The sequence below is a fragment of the Parasteatoda tepidariorum genome, chromosome 8 (genome assembly GCF_982258835.1).
Source record: "Parasteatoda tepidariorum strain Cologne lab strain chromosome 8, Ptep-v5.0, whole genome shotgun sequence".
In the NCBI taxonomy this organism is placed as follows: domain Eukaryota; kingdom Metazoa; phylum Arthropoda; class Arachnida; order Araneae; family Theridiidae; genus Parasteatoda; species Parasteatoda tepidariorum.
In genome coordinates, this window is record NC_141762.1 from 104,278,603 (window position 1) to 104,298,569 (window position 19,967).

Consider the following 19,967-nt stretch of genomic DNA (forward strand, 5'->3'; position numbering starts at 1 on the left):
ATAATAGTATTTGAATTTCAAACAACTAAAATAGCCCTTGCAGACAAGTAAGCTACAAGCTTAAAAACTTTTTTCCGCACAAGTGTTCTAAATAAGAGTAAACTTCAGATCAATATAAGCGAGCTATAAGCTGCAAACAGCAAAAAGCTTCACCAAAACTGATTGTTAGTCATTATCATCACTTCAGCTCAATAGTTTTGTTTCGAGAAAAAAAATCTACATGACAATTTTGTAATAATAATATAGATTAACTATACTATAAATATATATATATATAACTAAACTATATGTTTTTTTAATCTGTTAGTTTCTTGCCCCGTTTCATTTTGTCGCAGTTAAAATCCATTCTTACTCCACAGTTTAACTATTCTTCCTACAGTCTTATCCCACTTTCTCCTTGTTGCCCAGCTGAGGTTAACTTTTAAAAATGTCTCTCATGCTTGTTCTATTGAATATGCCTTGTAAATGAATTTTAAAGAACCTGTTAGAGTTAACTTGCATGAATTTTTCTTCTAATTGTTCTGTTGAATGTGCCTTGTGAATGAATAGTTTTAAATTGTAAAAAACCTATTAGTGTTAATTTGTATGAATTTGTCTTCTAATTGTTCTATTGATTGTGCCTAGTGAATGAATAGTTTTGAATGAATTGTAATTGCCCAAGTGAGGTTAAATTTTATAAATGTCTCTTATGCCTGTTCTGTTGAATGTGCCTTGTGAATGAATTGTAATTGACCTGTTGGAGTTAACTTGTGTAAATGTATCTTATTATTATCCTGCTGGCTGTGCCTTGTGAATGAAGTTTGAAGAATGAATAAATGAATAGTTTTGAATGAATTGTAATTGCCTAAGTGAGGTCAAATTTTATAAATGTCTCTTATGCCTGTTCTATTGAATGTGCCTTGTGAATCAATAATTTTGAATTAATTGTAATTGCATAGATGAGGTTAAATTTTAAAAATATCGCTCATGCCTGTTCTGTTGATTGTGCCTTGTGAATGAATTGTAATTGCCTAGATGAGGTTAAATTTTATAAATGTCTCTTATGCCTGTTCTGTTGATTGTGCCTTGTGAATCAATAATTTTGAATGAATTGTAATTGCCTAGATGAAGTTCAATTTTAAAAATATCGCTTATGCATGTGCTGTTAAATGTGCCTTGTGAATGAATAGTTTTGAATGAATTGTAATTCCCTAGATGAGATTAAATTTTAAAAATATTGCTTATGCCTGTTCTGTTGAATGTGCCTTGTGAATGAATTGTAATTGCCTAGATGAGGTGAAATTTTATTTAAATGTCTCTTATGCCTGTTCTGTTGAATGTGCCTTGTGAATGAATCATTTTAAATGAATTGTAAATAACCTGTTGGAGTTAACTTGTATGAATGTGTCTTATAATTGTTTTGTTGAATGTGCCTTGTGAATGAAATGTTTATTCTGAATTATTTAAAAGCCTGACTAAGTTTAATTTGTGTTAATATGAAATTAAGTAAATATGTCAATTTGATCCGACAATGTGATTGAAATCTCTAGTGAAAGAAATATCTGTCAAAAAGAAAATCGACGATGAAATAAAGGTGTATGTATAAAATTCATACATGGATGTGATCTGATTGAATATTATTTTTCTTGCCTCTGTACTTTATAATGTGCTTGTACATTAGTAAAATTTATCTTAGTAAAGGAAATGTTCCCATGTAATTATCTGCTCAAAAATAGTTGTCACTGCTTAACAACTTTGAGGCAGGGAGCAACGATAAACTAAAAATAAAAAAAAATTCCCTAAAGAATACCAACTAAAATGACATAACTAGTTGTTACGCATAGGTAAACCTCTACATGATTTTTGTAAAAAAGTGTAAACATTTTAAGTTGATTTGGCACCTTTGCGATTGTGTTTGTCATCACAGATTACAATACAGAATCCCTTAACAAACGTGATCATTTTGTGGAAACCTGTATCTATATATTATATTTTTATTCTACTATGCATGTATGGTAAAGCAGAGTTCTCCAAAGAAATAAAAAAGAGTAGGGTACTTGCAGAAGAGAGAGTGTATTACCATTAAAATTTATCAAAATTTGCTATATTATATATTAACTGAATTTGATCCTCAATTTTTTAATTACCCTTATGCTATTGTATGTGTATATTTCCTAAAGTAATTTTCACTCATTATTAAAATAACAGAAAAATTTGAAGCTTTTGAAAAGGCAAGCTAAAACACAATCTATATATAAGTTTTCTTTTAAAAAAAAAGTGAATAAAATAGAAAAAGATTAATCGATAAACAATTCGAAAGCTATTTTTGTATTTTAAGCAATAAATTATGAGATAATAAACATTTAGAAGTCCATTTTAAAATAAAAGGTACCTATTGATTTAAAAAATAATGGTAAAATTTAAAATCATTTGAAAATTCATCAATATACTTCGCCTCTCAAATAACAGTTGAGAATATCATTGAGGTCAAATGTCATGTGAAATTTAGCTGTATAACCAGACAATGTAAGAAAAATCTTTCTAACATTAAGAAATGAAATTAGAGTTAAATAATTATCAATAATTATGTAAATCAGAAGTAGACTTTTCATTGAAACAGGGTGTTACGAAAACAAACTTTTCTCTGAAAAAAATATAATAAAAAGGCAGTGTTTTTAAGAGATGGTGGCTTATTTTTACAAAAGGGGTAAGGAGGGCACATTTATAGTTATTAAAGTGCAGATGGGGCAGACTTCCCTTTTAAAAATGCCTAGGAAGTTCACTGAGTAAAGTATTTTTTTTAAAAATTCAGTTTGTTAGAGCAAATAGTAGTTCAAAGTACTTTTTTATTATTATGGTGTCTGTGGTTTTTCCTAGGTCTTAGGGTAATTCATGGTTGCTCTTGTTACATGTATTGTGATGGTGCACATTGATTTGCTTTTACCTATAAACTTTTTATTTTAGCTTGATTTTTTTTTTTTTTTTTTGTTGAATAGCAAAGAAAAATTTTTATAATTTCATGTTTATGCAAAAAAAACTTTATAAAATTCAATAGTTTTGTGAATTTAAAATATGGTTCCTCTTGTTACCTAAAAAAGACATGAGGTATTAATGATTATATTATCTAACTTATTTAATGAACTCTTCGTATTTAAATAATTTCAAGAAAAGGAGATTAGATTAAGAAACAAAAGCCATTAAGAGTAATTTTGTTATTTATCATTTCAAGAGTTGAAATATGGGCAATAAACGCAGAAAGTAAAATTAACAAATTAACATTGAAGGTTCCCAATCTTCCACAACTCCATTGGTTTAACTATTGATGCCATGTTCCTAGAGTGTGATTCTAAGTCGGTAACATGTTGCAAGTCTAATATAGTACATTTTTATGTCTGATTTTGTATGTTAAAAAATTGTCTGCACTAAGTAACTAACATATTTGGTGTCACCCCTTTAAACCATTAAGATTCAGTTTTATTGCCTAAAGGTATGATCAGAAAATAAAAAATAATGTATGGTGTATTATTTTTGTGCTTTGTACTTACCAAACTTTAATTATGTTAAAGTACATGAATTAAATTCGAAGAGAAAATTAACTATATCTTATTATTCATGTAATTACACAATTAGTAATTGATATTATTTATTATAGGTAATATTACTACAACAAAGAAAAGTTCAGTTTAAATAACTTCTTTTCTGCAAGAAATCTTATTAGCAATTCTAATTATTCAACCTTGTATGGGAAGTTAAATATTTATAGTAATTTCACTTTGCTCAACACAAATATTGTGATAATAAAGGTTTTTTAGTGATTAATTTTTTCAATATTTAAAATATTATTTAGACACTAATGTTTTCTTTTATTTAATATTAAGTTTTAATTTTTATGTACATTTATTTGTAAGTTGTTTAAAGGCTATTTTAATAAATTTATTAGTTCTATGTTATTTGTAAAATAATTTTCTTACTTGATATTTTTATGCAAAATCAAGCTAGAAATAAGTTATTATTTTTGCTTTTATAGGAATTTTAGATTAAGATAATGTTCCGCTAGAGATTCTAAATAGAAATGAACTACCATGTGCATATTCTAGGGAAATTTTTCAATAGAGATTTACATTAGCTGAAATTCTGTCTATATTTAGGGTTTAAAATTCGTGTCCTTTCTGAAAAAATCTAATACAGTGAAGCTTCTTGGGAATATTTTCGAGCTGTCTGTGACAAAACTCTCAAGCACTAATATCTTTTTGCAAGATACTTTTAATAATTACAAACATTTTAAATTAGTAACACATATGTTTGTTATTATTAAAAGTATCTTGCAAAAAGATATTAGTGTATAACACAGTGCTTTTCTTATTTTAAATTAGTAACATATATAACAAAATCGATGTGTTTGCAAAGAATAGATATCTATATAATTTTTATTTATTGAACATGTAATAATTTTTTATTCTAATATTATTGGTGTTATTCTCGCATTTTGTTGAGGGTGGGGGGACACTAAATATTTGCTTCTATGCTTTTTGTAAATGATAATCATAATTAAAAATCACAAAATCCGTAGTAGTAATCGTCAAAAAAAGATCGATGATGAAATCACACGAATCAGATTCTTCAAAAAAAAAGGGTTACTCGAATGCGTGTTTCGTTTTGAGATTAGGTTGTTGTAAATAATATCATATAAAAAATATTGGATTTAAAAGCTATGGAGAAATCAATAGTGATAACTTTTTAACAATAACTTTTTGAACAAATCTACATAAAACTGTGCTTTAAAAAATTGTGCCTTATTTGAAATCACGTAAATCAAAAAAGGAGAAAGCTTGATTATGTTCCTTAACAATTTACTACTTTTCTAATTTAGCATTTTTTACAGTTTTTAAAATTGCTAATTTGTGATTTAGATTTCATTACCATTAGGTGTATTCTATAAGATTCTTCTATTTGTCTTTACATGTTTCTGGAGTGTTGTTAAAGAACTGCCTATTACTCCCCTTAGAGTATCTATGTCTTAGATTTTTCTTTTCATCCATTTTTGTTTCTCAATTTTTGTTCTCCTTGATATTTTATGACAAATTGTTTTATAATTTCATATGAGACTTAAATTATTAAGAACAAAACGTTTTTAGTTTGCTGCTATGTTTATTTGATATCTTTTAAAGAAGCAATATTTTTTAGTTAAATAAATTTCTATTTCTGAGAGGGGCAGTATCATTTGCAAGTTTTGCGTGATGTGCAGTCACCTATGGTTTCATTAAAAATCATTTAATTTTATAAAGAAATAAAAGTAAAAGATTGTTTATTTATTATAAGCGTAAAATTAATTATTTATTTCTAAAAGCAGACAATTATTTTATAAAGCAGATTGCAGCATTTTCTTTTTACAAGTGATACATTTCAGATACCACTATAATTTTAGTTTTTTTCTTTGTTCATCATGAAATTCATTCTCAATAAATTAATACTTATTCATGAATTTTAAGGTGAAGTTTTTTTTAAAAAAATTCAGTTGATTTTATTATATCCTACCTTGTACTGGATTGTAATATTTATGTTATATTTAGTTTTTTTTTAACTATCATTTCCATTTGGTAAATTTTAAGTGTTGTTTTTATTTAATTTGATTAATAAAGTTTCCTTGTATTTTATCATTTTATTTTTTACTTTTAATTAGATATAAAATATATTTCTTTTTTAATTACTAATTTTGTTTTATATTTGTTAATTTGGTGATTTTAGTTTTTTATAATAAATCTTTAGTATATTATAATTTAGTTAAATATAATTTAGCTTAACTTCAATTAAATGAAGATCTTTAATTGGCTTATATTTGTGTAAGTTTTATTATATTAAATAAGTTATTTTCTGTTGTTTTTTAAATTTTTTTTATTAATTTCACAATTTTGCCATCATAATTTATATTTTTCTATCTATTTATCAATCTTATTAATGATATTTTTTTAATAGAAAATCTTAACATGTTGCAATTTTAAACTTATTTTTCCCTTCTCTTCTGTGGATTAACTTCTGTGGATAAATATGGATTTTTCTCACATTTCTTAAATTTTTTTCAGGATAATATAATATTTAGAGTTAAAAATGTTTTTTTTTTAATTAAGTAATGCTCAATTAAGTTTCTGAATCTCATTGATGCTTATCTTTCCCATAATTAATATTTTAATCGATGCTTATGTATGGGGGTTTATTTGCTTATTGTGTTTTTGGAGAATGCTCTTACACTGATTAAATAAGATTTAACATTGATAATATACAGATTATGTACATATTTTTAGTATTTCTTTTGCAAAAATTTGTACTTATAATTTTTTTTTAACAGTTGCATAGTAAATTCTATTAGTCTTGTGTTTTCTTTCAGTCATATTTATATTTCTGATACTTCATTATTCTTAATCATAATTGACGTAATTTAAATCTTCTGCTTTTTTTAAAATGAAAAAAAAAACATTTCCTTACTTGGATTTGCAATTATAATTATAATTTTAATTTGCAGTTTTATCAAATAAAAAGGTTATTGAATGTTAATATGTCGTAAGCGGACATGAAATGTAATAAAGGGGATGTCTTACAAATTTGACAAATAGTTAAAGAGAAATAGCACTGTCAAGAGTGACTCTTGGTTATTTAAAGTTGAGGTTGGCAGCACTGTTATAATAACTGACTAGTGAACCCATGCTACATTCTTGTAGTTTTATTTGAAAGTTTTTGTTTTAAAAGACCATGCTTAAAAAACATGCACATTGTTTGTTTCTTTCTCAATTTCAGTTATTTGGGCAACAAAATTAACTACCCTATTTTTCCCTTAAACTGTTTACACTTGTCTATTATAACATCAAAAGAATACCAGTGTTTTAAATGGGGGACTGGTGCATGTGAAATCGGTTGGGTCACAAAGTCCTCCAAGTTCTCATAACAAATTAATACCAGTTCCCTTGTATTTTGGGTTGGATTCAAAATTACAAGGCTGCAGAGATGAACATTGGTAGCCGAAAACTTAAATTTGGGTCGGCTGTTCAATGATGGTTAGAAAATCAGTTTTACAAATCGCTATATTTAGTAATTTTATGTAATTATTAGGTACACAACTGTGTGATTTTAATAGTAAATTTACATTTTCATGAATAGCACATTATGCACATTATATGGTGTTTTACCCATGCATAAAATATGGATAGGTCGTAGTACAGCAAACTTAGATTTGCCAAGTTTTATGTTTGGATGCATTTGCTTTAAAACTTGATATGCTTCCATCAAAGTGCACAGCGCATACTTTTTCTTGCTTTGTAACTTTCTGTACATTTTGTACACTTCTGTTTCATTCAGAACAGAGTACATGTCTGTTCTCTGACAATCATGTACTCATCTAAATATTTTAACGTATTTAAAAATTAATTTAACTTAAATTTAAATACAATTTTGTCCTAAGTACTTTAATTATTATGTAAATTTTAATTCAACTTAGATAGGAGGTTCTGTATCCATACAAGACCATTATGTTTGTGTTCATATGTATGTTGTGTTTGTTTGTGGAACTAGAGCCATAGTTACCATTGTCACCGCCACAGCTCCAGACGAATGTCTGTCAGATCTTAGACAAACAATATGGAGCTCAAGATTGTTATTGCTTACATTTATATTGAAAACACCATCCATAGCAAGGGAAATTTGTTCTTGTTATTTATTCTTGTTATTATTAAGTTATTTATTCTTGTTTTTGCTCCTTTTTAAGATTTTTACCTAATAGTTTGAAACTTTTATCTCACCCCTTATAGAATTTGAATTCCAAAAAAAAAAAAAAAAAAATGTCATAGAAAACAAGTAAGCTAAAAGCGTAAATATATTTTTGCACAATCTTTCAAAACTGTAAATAATAATTATTTTTACCAATTGCTAATAAATTCCTCGATCACTAATAAATTAAAAGAAATATAGCTTTATATTAGTAGGATATTCAAAGGGGTATAAATTATATGCTAGCATGTTTTATTTCTGTATACTAAGTTTAAATGAGATCATGAAGTTTGTACTCCAATGTGGCAAAAATGCTCTTGGGCAGGGGGCTCTTTTTTCTCATTTAAAGTTGTATGTTTAAATCAATCAGTAACTTTAAACAAGGATTAATATATTTTACTAAGTAAATAACATTATATATATTTTTTTTAATATTTAGTATTGTCATTTAATTCCTAATCTTTTAGAGAGTTATTAATTTATAATTCTTACAGGAATAAAGGAAGCATATTATTTTATTTATTTCTTTTTTTGTTATTTAAATACATATCATTTATTGATTTTCATTTGAAAAAAAAAATGTTGATCATAAATTAAATGCTGTAAACTTAAGTGTGATTAGGACATAAAAAGTGAAATTGCATATTATGAAAGCGTTGAAACAAATGATAATTAATTGAAATTAATTTTATTTGTATTAATATCTTTTACTCTTAATTGGTATAGAATAAAATATAAGTATAGAATAATACTTAATAAATTTAGCTTAATAAAGCTTATCTTTAATTTTTTGTTTTATAAATAAATTTAACGCAGAATTTATAGTTTTATCTTTTATATTAAATTTACAAATCCAATATAAATGAACAAAGCCTGTTTAAAATCTTAGTTTCAATGAATTTCATAAATTTTAATTTTATTCTTTGTGATAATTAAGGATTTCTTCCATTTCATCCAGTTTATCCCATTTACATTCTAAATGTGCAAAAATAGTGTCTTATCCCGGTTAGGATGCAAGGTATGCCATTTATAAAAGTTTAAACCCTATTCTAAATTTATAAATTTCGGAAATGCTTCAAGCAAATTTAAGAGGAAATCATCAGGCAGGACTTTTAGCTTTCTACTTTACACTGTAGCATATAAATCAGTTTAAGAAAAAATACTTCCTAATACATTAACATGTTAATTTTATTTATTCAGTTTTTAAAATTACTTACTAATAATTATTTTTTCTATTATGAGACAATAAATATTAACTGAAGGCAAGTAAATAACTGTATTGACATTAGCATGACTCTGAAATTTTGTTTCAGGTTATACTCTTATGAGTGAACACAAAGGAAAAAAGTTACATCAATTTTTATTTGGCATAAAATAACATGATTTATAAGTATTTCTATGTGAAGTTATTTAAAAATTAAAGAAAAAATTGAAATATTTGTGCCAGATTCTTGCTGATTTTCTAAAGTTAATTTTTAATTTTTACTACACTTTTTTTTCCTACTTGAGTAAAATACTTAGGCAAAACAAAAAAAAAACGCAAGAATTTACAATAGTTAGTTAAAAGCATTTACATTGAAAAGTATTTACATAATTAAAACATAACTCCTAATATTCCCTTTCTTGTATGTTTTCAAAATTTATGATAACTACTGAAATCAAACAAAAAAATTTATCAATTAATAAAGAATGAGGTCAAGTGCTTATGGCTTACAGTATAAATTTTTAAAACCTTGGTCTTTTATTAATTTATTTTTGTAACATGATAGACCAGCCAGTCATAACTAAGGTGCTGGTTTTCAGTTTTGCTGCATAAATGAGATATTATATATATTTCTTACTATATTTATTTATTAATTCAAAATATTTTTGGGGATGTAATGAAAAATTACATTTTCCTTTATTTAAATACAGGGTGCATAGCGTTTTTAAAAAGTGTTTAAAGGTGTTTATTTTTTATTTATGTTTTTTAAAAGCTGTTAAAGATGCTTCTTCTATTCGGGATTTGAAAAAAAGTCTTTAATTCTATCTTTTAAAAAGAGATTTTTTCTTTGCCGTGTTGATAGGGATTTTAAATTACAAAAAAAAAAGCACAATTTTCACAGTTTTCTCTTCAATATTTATCAGAAACTACTTATTTTATCATGTTTATGTAAAGTTTTTTAAAATGTTATTGAATTTTATTGATTTTATGTTTATAAATTAAGAACTTTAAACAATAGAAAAAAATAATTTTTATTAGTGCATAATTATAATTTTTCTTTAAAGTAATTAAAAATATTTTTTGAGTGCTTAAAACGTACTTAAAGGGTGCTTATTTTTTTTTTTGAAAAATCTAGCTACGCACCCTAAAATAAAATATTGTTTATGCAGGTTGTTGATGACCTTGAAATCAAAGCTTATTATGCTGGGCATGAATTGGGTTTTGCAATGATTTTGATAAAAGTAGGATCACAATCAGTAGTCTACACAGTAAGTCTTTTTTTCTAAACTATTGTCATTGTAAATAATTAATTGGTTTATTGTTTCTTATATTTATTTTGATTGAGCTTTTGTGTTTTTGAAATGGGAGGAAAGCTAGGCTTTAAGCATTATAATTTTATTATTAGAATTATTTTTGGAAGGTCTGTAAAAAATTTATTTTATTCACATTGATTTGCATTCTACAACACAATACTTACCCATACTTGTCAGAACTATTTCAGTTTCTTTTTCATACAGTAAAGCCTACTAAATTTATGTTATATCTAATTTGACCTCTTATCAGGAACCAAATTCATCCTATGTTGAAATAGAAGACCTTTTGCAACTCATCCATCTCCCTATTTTCTTATTATTATTATTGTTTTAATAAATAAATTTTGTAACACAAAAAAATGAAATTAAAATTGATGTAAGCTTAATTTTTTTTACAAATAATAAATAACATTACTAGGGAAATACCTATATTTCTCATTTTAGCTTATATGTAAGTTAACTATTATTTTATTTAGCAAATTGTAATTCATTTTAATATTTAATTAAACCTTTTAAACTGAATAAGATAGTTGTTAATTGAAAATCTAGTTACAAATTTTGAAATAATGTGGAAAATAAATTAACTTTTTTTTTATCTTTACTGGAAATAGGAATTAAAAGATAAACAAGGAAATTTGTACTATCTGAGTAAACTACTATAGTTATGCACTGCTTATATATTACTATAAACTGCAGTACAGAAATACAGCTGACAAATTTATAAAAATATTAGCCGTTTATTTCTTTAAAATTTAAATTATGTTTATTTCTTAAAGTGTAGGTGTATCTGTAATGCGGTTTCTTTTATCCACATTTATGTTTTTACATTTCAACGCATGTTTTCTGTTCGTGCATATTCTGAAATACATCATAGGTTTAAGCACGTAGAATCGTGTATTAAGATTAATTTCTGTTTTAGGGGGATTTTTACACCACTCCTGATCGTCACTTGGGGCCAGGGTGGATTGATAAATGCAGGCCAGACCTGCTGATTACAGATTCTACAGATGGTACTACAATTAGCGACTCAAAATGTTATAGAGAAAGAGATTTTTTGACCAAAGTACATGACTGTGTCGAAAAGGTGGTAAAGTAAGTTTACAACTTCATATTTCCTTAATTATCTTCAGTGTTGTGGATGTTCATCATTGAAATTTATCTTATTGACATGAAATTACAATAATTCTTTGTTATATTGTGCCTTCCAAGGGTCTAAAAGGAATCGAAGTTTAAAAGGGCATTAGACAATGTCTGTTAGGCTGAACTTATAAACTGTTTTCTTTTCAGCAAAAACATTTGCCTCAATCTTTATAACCAGGTCAATCAATCAGTTATAACCAGGAAAGAGATTAAATTGATTCTATTACGTAACAAATTTTGCTTGTTCATTTGTGGCGTGCATGCAAAGCTGTATTTTTTGATACAGAATAAGATTGAAGCAAATATTTATATTTTGGGTATAAACTTGAGTAAACCGTTAAATTTGTTGTATTTATCATCATCATTGGTACTGGCCTTCTCTAGAACATTTTCTCATATTGTGCTTCTTGTTACCAGATCTTGCCAGTTCCTATTAGACTGAGCTTTCCTGCTGCAAAATATTCTCTGATTGTTTTGAAATCCGCATTAGAAGAGTTCATCCATCAAAGTTCTGGATGTCTTCAAGCTCTGATACTTATTTGTGTTTAAATATTTATTCATGAGTTATTGAAGTAGGTGAGTTTTTATAAGGGAGTATTGTTTGCTCAACCTCCAACCTGTTTTCCTTTTTGTTTGGTGCCTCCCCTAGGGACTGTCTGGTTTGTCTGACATTGGCACAATTTTATCTACCACAGGCATGTATCTAGGGATCATCTACATGAACAAATTGCAGCACCGCACTAAGGTGAGAGCACTGTTGTTGCATTATGAAATAAAAAAAAAAGCCTAGATATGTCTTAGATAGCCTAGAAGCCTAAATAAAAAAAGTTTAGACTTGTTTTGTAATGGAGAATAGCAGAAAGAGAATACTTATTTTTAATATAATGTTAATAAAAGGGACAGAGTTTGGAGTTTTCGCAATAGTTCTACAATTAAAGTCAGTACACAATGTTTTACCATAGTGCGTAGCATTTTTAAAAAGTGCTTAAAGGTGCTTATTTTGGATTTTCGTTTTTTAAAAACCCTTAAAAGTGTTTATAAAAAGTGCTTAATTTTACCTTTTCGAAAATGAGATTTTTTTCTTTACCTCTCTTTTTTCGCTACGTATCATGCAAAAGCGTGGTTGACACATTGTTCTATTCATTGCTTTCACAATTCATTCAACCGCAATCCATCTCATGTACCGTCGATCTATAAAGTATGATAGCGCCAATCATGTTGCATATTTGATGAAATTTTTGGGAGTGCGCATGTGGACTGAGTTGAGTTTGGTGAGATTCTTGCACTCTCGTGTGCAACTCTGCTGCAGTTTGCAAGGTATTCTCAATTTCAGACTTCATTTTCCGCCCTTTGAAATCGAACAGAAAAATCTCTCGATCTTTTTATCGTGCATGATATAATCAAGAAAAGAGTTCTTTGTCAGAAACTAGTTATTTTTATCATGATCATGTAAAGTCTTTGAAAATTATTTTGCATTTTGTTAATGTATATATAGTGTTTAAAAATATTTTTTAATTGCTTAAAAAGTACTTAAAAGGTGTTTATTTTTTGTTGAGATATTTGGCTAAGCACCCTGTTTACTTATAGCTGTATTATATGTTGTAAAATTTTTTCCTATATTTAACCCAGTATTGTGAATTAAAACACATTTTACTATTGGTGGTTTTACTATGTCTGTGATTCTCATGTTCTTTCGCTTTTTTAAACATTTTCAATTTGAATATTGTAAAAAATTCTGTTTAACAAAGATTCCATTTTCACAGTTGATTTTTTTTTTATTCTGTCTAAACTTTTCTTTAATTTGAATTAGGTAGAAAAGCCTATTTGACAAGGATTCTGTTTTAGCAGTCTAATTTTTGTTGTTGTTTTTAACTCGTTTTTAATTTAAATGGTTTAGAAAAGCCTAATTTAAAAGGAATTAGTAACAATAAATGTGTGTCTTGGTGACAATAAGATACCCTACCCAGTGATGGGTATCATATCTTTAAAAAAAAAAAACTATTATGTGTTGTTTTTTTAAAAAATTTACTTATAAATACAAAAGATCCCCTTTTTTAGTAGTTAAAAATCATTTAGTTTTAAAGAATTTCAAGTTTGAATATATTTTAAAGCCAAAATTTCTTTTATTTGTAATACATTTTTAAGCATTCCCATTTAAACAACTACTACTTGTTTAATGGATGATGCTAATTACTTCACCGTAGCAAATGCCCACATGAAAGACTAGTGTCTAGAGAAGTTCTTAAGATAGCATATATTGCAGTTAATTAATAGAAATGGAATGAAGAATCATTGATCATAAGTTTTTGTTTTTTTTATCATAAAAAATACTTCTTCCTTTTTTAAATTTATCTAGATTAAATGCATGTAGTTTTTTTTTTTTTCTTAATAACATGTTATGTTATTAATTATTTGTACTGGTTTAAAATTTAAGAAGTAATTCGGATCCAGGACATTGAAGTAGAACTACAGAAATTTTTAGAATCTATACCTTTTATGTGTAGTGAAATACTAGTTATACAAAGCTTTTATATTGTAAAAAGGAATCTTTGTTTAAAAAAAAAAATTATTTTTTTCTAGTACTTTTTGGTCTGTGATATAGAAAAAAAATGCTTCTTACTATGAGAAATTGGTGACATTAATAAATTATGAGGAAAAGCGGTTAAAGCCTCTTTTTTTCTTCTTTTAATGTGAAATTTAACGATGTTTTGAATATCCCTTGTAGGCTTAAGAAATTTATCCTTCTATAAGTATATTAAGAAATATATCCTTCTATATATGTATATTTGTTTCTGAAATATTAAATTGAAGAAATACAATACACCCCGGCGAGGTATCTACAACGTTAATTCTTGTCTTTGGTAGCCGTGAAAGATAAAGCTTCCATTTGTTTCTCACGCCAGGTGCGAATTACGCTCCGTGATTTGTTTTTGAGTGCAAAAAACGTTCCTCCAGTGGACATTCATTCCCAACTCTGTGAGGCGTACGGGGAAGAGTGTATGAGTGTGCAAACTGTGCGCAAATGGTGCAGAGAATTCAAAGACGGACTTACAGACGTCCATGACGAACAACATTCTGTCCGGCCATCGTTTTCGGACAAAGCGATTGCGAAAAAGGAAGAAGCAATGCTGAAAGATCGAAAGGTGAAGGTTCGGGACCTCAGCGAGATGATCCCTGTTGTCAGTAAGTCCTGCATTCACAACATTCTGAGAGACCGCTTAGGATATGCCAAAGTTTGGGCAAGGTGGGTCCCGAAAATGCGGAGGGATGACTATGACAACAAACGGCAATGTGTGGAAGCCGCCTGAGAATTTCTTCATGCCTACGAAACCGATGGCAAGGAATTTTTGGACTCTGTTGTCACTGGGGACAAGACCTGGGTCCACTACATGACACCGGAAACAAAAGAACAATCCCGTTAGTGGAAGCATCCATGCTCGCCAAAGCCGAAGAAGTTTAAGCAAATTCTGTCTGTTTTAAGCTATCTTCGCGGAGCGGCGGCAGAGTTCTACGACTCAGGCATAAAGAAGATGGTACACCGCATGTAAAAATGCATTGATCTAAACGGCGATTATGCCGAAGAAAAGAGGGAAGTCTAAGCTTTCCAAACATGTATTATTCAATGCCAATAAACATGTTTTTCATTGTGAAAATTCGTTGGGAACCTTATTTTATATATATATATATATATATACATATACAGTGGTGGCCAAAAGTGTGGACACTTTTTGAAAGTTTCATGTTTTTTAACTTTGTGTGCTTGTAGAATATATTAATTTCCACTTAAATACAAACGTTTATATATCAAATTGAAGGTAATTTAATGTAGAATTTAATAATAACTACAGAATTACAATATCTGTATTACAAAAAAAGTTATGCAACTAATAGTAAGATCTATCTTAGATTTGCATTTTTTTTAAAGTAATACTTACACAATCTATACTTAGTAGGATAACCTTTATTTTTTAAGACAGCTTCACAGCGTCTTTTCATCGAGTGAACGAGTGTTTGGAGTTCATCTTTCGTAATCACATGGTGCCAAGAAACAATTATAGCTTCAATAAGTTGTCTTTTATTGGATGGACGTTTTTTTCGTACAAGAATTTTCAAACCTCTCCACAAATTTTCAATTGGATTGAGATCAGGGCTGTTTCCTGGCCATAGTAATATATCTATGCCCTTATTTTGAAACCACGCTTTGCATACTTTTGCTGTGTGGCATGGAGCTGAATCCTGCTGAAAAATAAATGGTGCGTTGTTGGGGAAGGGATCCTTGATGGAAGATATCAATTTTGGTTTCAGGACAGTTTTGATGTATTTTTTGGCATTCAGGATGCCAAATCAGGCCGAAAAAATACGCAAGGGCTACAACCGATAGAAAAATTAAACGGCTATGCCTTCAAGATAAAAAAATTTCATCAGATGCCATTAGATGTGAAATGAATGCTTGTATTGCAGTAAGTTCAAGAACAATAAGAAGAAGGTTATCAGGATTTAGACTACAAGCTAGAATTCCAAGAAAAAAACCATATTTAAATCAAAAGCAACGCGAAAAATGAGTTAAGTGGGCAAAAGAACACATTAAATGGTCAGAAAATCAATGGAAGCAAGTAATCTGGAGCGATGAGAGTAAAATATCGCTCTTTGGTAGTGATGGTAGAAAATGTGTGAGACATAGAGTAGGTGAAGCACTTCATCCTGATTGCATTGAAGCAACTACAAAAAACCCAACAAATGTCATGATTTGGGCATGTATATCTGCAGATGGTGTGGGCCGAATTCAAGTGATTGATGGCATCCAATACATCGAAACTGTCCTGAAACCAAAATTGATACCATCCATCAGGTATCTCTTCCCCAACAACGCACCATTTATTTTTCAGCAAGATTCAGTTACATGCCACACAGCAAAAGTATGCAATGCATGGTTTCAAAATAAAGGAATAGATATATTACCATGGCCAGGAAACAGCCCTGATCTCAATCCAACTGAAAATTTGTGGCGACGTTTGAAAATTCTTGTAGGAAAAAAAACGTCCATCCAATAAAAGACAACTTATTGAAGCTATAATTGATTCTTGGCACCAAATGATTACAAAAGATGAACTCCAAACACTCGTTCACTCGATGTAAAGACGCTGTGATGCTGTCTTAAAAAATAAAGGTTATCCTACTAAGTATTAATTGTGTAAGTATCACTTTAAAAAAATGCAAATCTAAGATAGATCTTACTATTAGTTGCAAAACTTTTTTTGTAATACAGATATTGTAGTACTGTATTTATTATTAAATTCTACATTAAATTACCTTCAATTTGATATATAAATGTTTGTATTTAAGTGAAAATTAATATATTCTACAAGCACACAAAGTTGAAAAACATGAAACTTTCAAAAAATGTCCACACTTTTGGCCACCACTGTATATATATATATATATATATATATATTTCAATATCTATATACTTAACCTATTATAATTGTGCGTTTTAATATTTGAAACTATGCTGGAATCTGCTAATATCACGTCATTTCAATGCAATTGTAATACCTTTCTGTTCCAACGGTTCTAATACCTTTTTTTTGTCTTCTTAAGAGAGCTGTTTTAAAACTTTTCATTTACTGAATTTTTGAGATAATTTTATTCTTGCTTAAGAATTATGAGCTTTGTTTATTTCTTGAAAAAAATTTTTATCAAGTTTCTTTTTGATGTTAAACAAATCATCTTTTTTTTCTTGATTAGGATGAGACTGGGCTTTCTTCCCCATATTAAATTTTTAGTAATACTTACGACAGTATTATGTCATGTTAATTTTTTCATGTTTTTTCAACTTGAGCATGTCAAATTAACTTCAATCTTGAACTAAGACCTTTATTATTACAGTTAAACCTGTTTATTTCAAACCTCTTTATCTCAAAAACCTCTATATCTCAAAATTTCTAAAATTCCTCGCATTTACTATTTAAAATCAATGTATTTTCCATGTCTATCTCGAAATGTTTTCTTTCAAAACCTCTGTTTCTCGAATTTCTAATAATCAAGCACAAATGCTCAGGTACCATAACAAACAAAGAAGGTTAGACATCAAAAATCTTTAAAAAGATTATTCTCAGTGTTAAGGGCATGTCAAAATTTTTTATGTAAATAGATATATGTAGTATAATTAATTTACAGAAATGCCTATAAATTTCTACTAAAAACAATTAAAGCATCACATTTCTTAATTAAATTACATTTTTTTAAGTACCTGTATAACTCAAGACCTTATTATTTCAATTTTTTTGCTTTCTGGAGAGATTCAAGATATTCCGTCTGTATAAATTTTCAGAAATGGGGTGAATGAATAAGAGCTTTGTCAATATTTTCCTACTCAAGAGTGCTTTGAACAAATAGCTTTGTTCAAGCTGTGACACTTGTGGATACTTGTATCATTGAGAATGAAATCAATTCTTGATTAAAAATTGATAATTACTCTAGGGTAAAATTATAAGTACAGCAATAGTTACATTTATAATAAGGCAAGCTTTTAAGTAACTTGAAAAAAAGACGTCAGGTCTTAGGCTGGTAAAAATATCTATTGTTTGTATCGAAATCTATGATAGATAGCTGCCAGGAATCTATGTACATTAACTATTATATTTTAGCTTGAATTGAGGAATTTAATAAAATCTTTTTAGATTACATTTTTAAACATTTACTTACTTTTTTTGGGGTTAATGATTTGAATTGCATAATTCTTTTTCAGCCCTTTGACTGTGCTTATATAGATAATCCTGGTCCTATGGTTGTTTTTGAAACTCCAGGAATGTTGCACTATATATTATCTGTTCAAATATTCAAAATGCAAATAACATGGTTAGTGCTTTATTTATTAATTTATTTTTGTTTGCAAGTATTAGTAAACATATTCTCAATAGTCATGTATGTCAGAATCATTTTTCTTAATCATTCGAGCTCAAGTATAACTCCTCATACCACGTAACATGTTTTTATTTGTTGTGAAACAAGACCTAACTCTTGGTAAAAATTTTAAATTATTTCAAATTATCATTTTTTGTAGTGCAAGAATTTATATATATATATATATTTGATTTTGATTAAATAATTAAAAATTGTATTTGAATTAGATAGATAATCTGATTTTTCTTTTAAATAATTCTAAAACAATTAGTGATGAAAAATGAAGTAATGTGTTAAAAGTGAAAGCTGTCACAATTTCCCAAGGGACTTTAATATTAGTTAGAAAAGTTTCTATTTTATGGCAGCAAAAGTAAACATTAAATTGGATTTCGTAACCATACTTTGTAGCTATAGAAATAATGTAACTTGTGATATTACAAAATTAAAAAAGCTTTTCTTCCTGAATTTTGAATTCCATGCCACATATTTCATTTTATGGATATACAGTAAAAGCCTGGCTGCTCAAAATTTAACTAACCAGTTAGATAAAGAAAGTAGAATGTTTAGAAATTCTTAGTTTATACTTTCCGAAAAGGAAGATTTGAAAATACACTGTAAAATATTGATGAATACCTTCAATATCTCTAAATTATAAACAAGTAGTTAGTTCAGAGAGAGCTGCCCTTCAGTTTTTTTTATTTTTGTTTAGTAATTTTTATGGATGACTTTTTTATTTTCTTTCCTTTATCATTATTTTTTATAAGTGTCAATTGCAATAATTTTTATTATTAAAGTGTGGCATTTTCCCAGAAATTAATATAATGTTATATACCGAGATTTTGGTGTTTACTTAATGTGTAACACATGCGTGATACATTACTAAGTTGTGTTATTTAAGATATGTCAGTTGAAATTGTTGAAAATGTGAGTGATTTTGTTTCCATTATTCGTCCGAAATGAATGTTCTATGTTGAGTAGTATAGGCTAAATTCCAAATATTTGTATTGCAGGAGGCATTCACTCCAATTAATAATACATAAAAATTTAACATGAAATTATACATTATGATGCTGCACTGCTAATTTATAAATAAATAAAAAATAATTATGGGGTGATAGAAAATTTTATAATATGACTTAGCTGTTGAGGATCCTCATCTTTTTTGTCTCTTAGCCTCAGCTCTCCAAAACCTTGTGTGTCCCTGCCTTTTTTCTCACCTCCTCTAACCAAGCCCCCAAAGCCTACTCAACTCTTATTGGCTGTTACTACCATCACAAAATAAGTAGGGCTATACTTGCTGTTTCTTTTATTTTTATTTTTGGCTGAATTATTTAAGGGCAGATGAAAACTTATGAAAGAGAAACTAAAACTTTAAAGTAATTATAGCAGTGCAGCAAAGATAAAAGTAAAAAAACATCATAAAAGCAATACCACATTATAACCTACATTTTCTACGCTACCTATTTCTCCAAATTTTCTGTAAGATTTTATATTTTCTGTAATTTTTATATTTAAAGTGATGGCAAATCTAGTTCAGCAATAGTGCCCTGCAATATTTCATTATTGAATTCCTAAATTTAATTTAGAAAAAATTTAACCATAACTAAGTTTGTAAGTGATTTTTCAATTCTCATTTAAGAAAATAGATCTTGCAAAGAGCGTAAATTGGCAAA

The 19,967-nt window shown here is 27.8% G+C and overlaps 1 protein-coding gene and 1 long non-coding RNA gene across 4 annotated transcripts in view; both read left to right on the plus strand.

The window, feature by feature from the left end:
• The first annotated feature begins 3 nt into the window (after positions 1 to 3).
• LOC147806602 (uncharacterized) lies at positions 4 to 12,938 on the plus strand. The gene is made up of 3 exons (XR_015435998.1): positions 4 to 1,573; positions 10,108 to 10,206; positions 11,171 to 12,938. It is a non-coding gene; the product is annotated as an uncharacterized LOC147806602 (long non-coding RNA).
• A 4,818-nt stretch (positions 12,939 to 17,756) lies between these two features.
• LOC122273919 (uncharacterized) overlaps positions 17,757 to 19,967 on the plus strand; it is a 58,325-nt gene continuing 56,114 nt past the window's right edge. For 2 of the 3 annotated variants that reach the window (XR_015435999.1, XR_015436000.1), the window contains exon 1: positions 17,760 to 18,249. The gene's annotated coding sequence lies outside the window, so the exon portion shown is untranslated. Of the gene's footprint in view, positions 18,250 to 19,967 lie in introns of all 3 variants that reach the window. The other variant, XM_087169544.1, reaches the window with a different exon arrangement.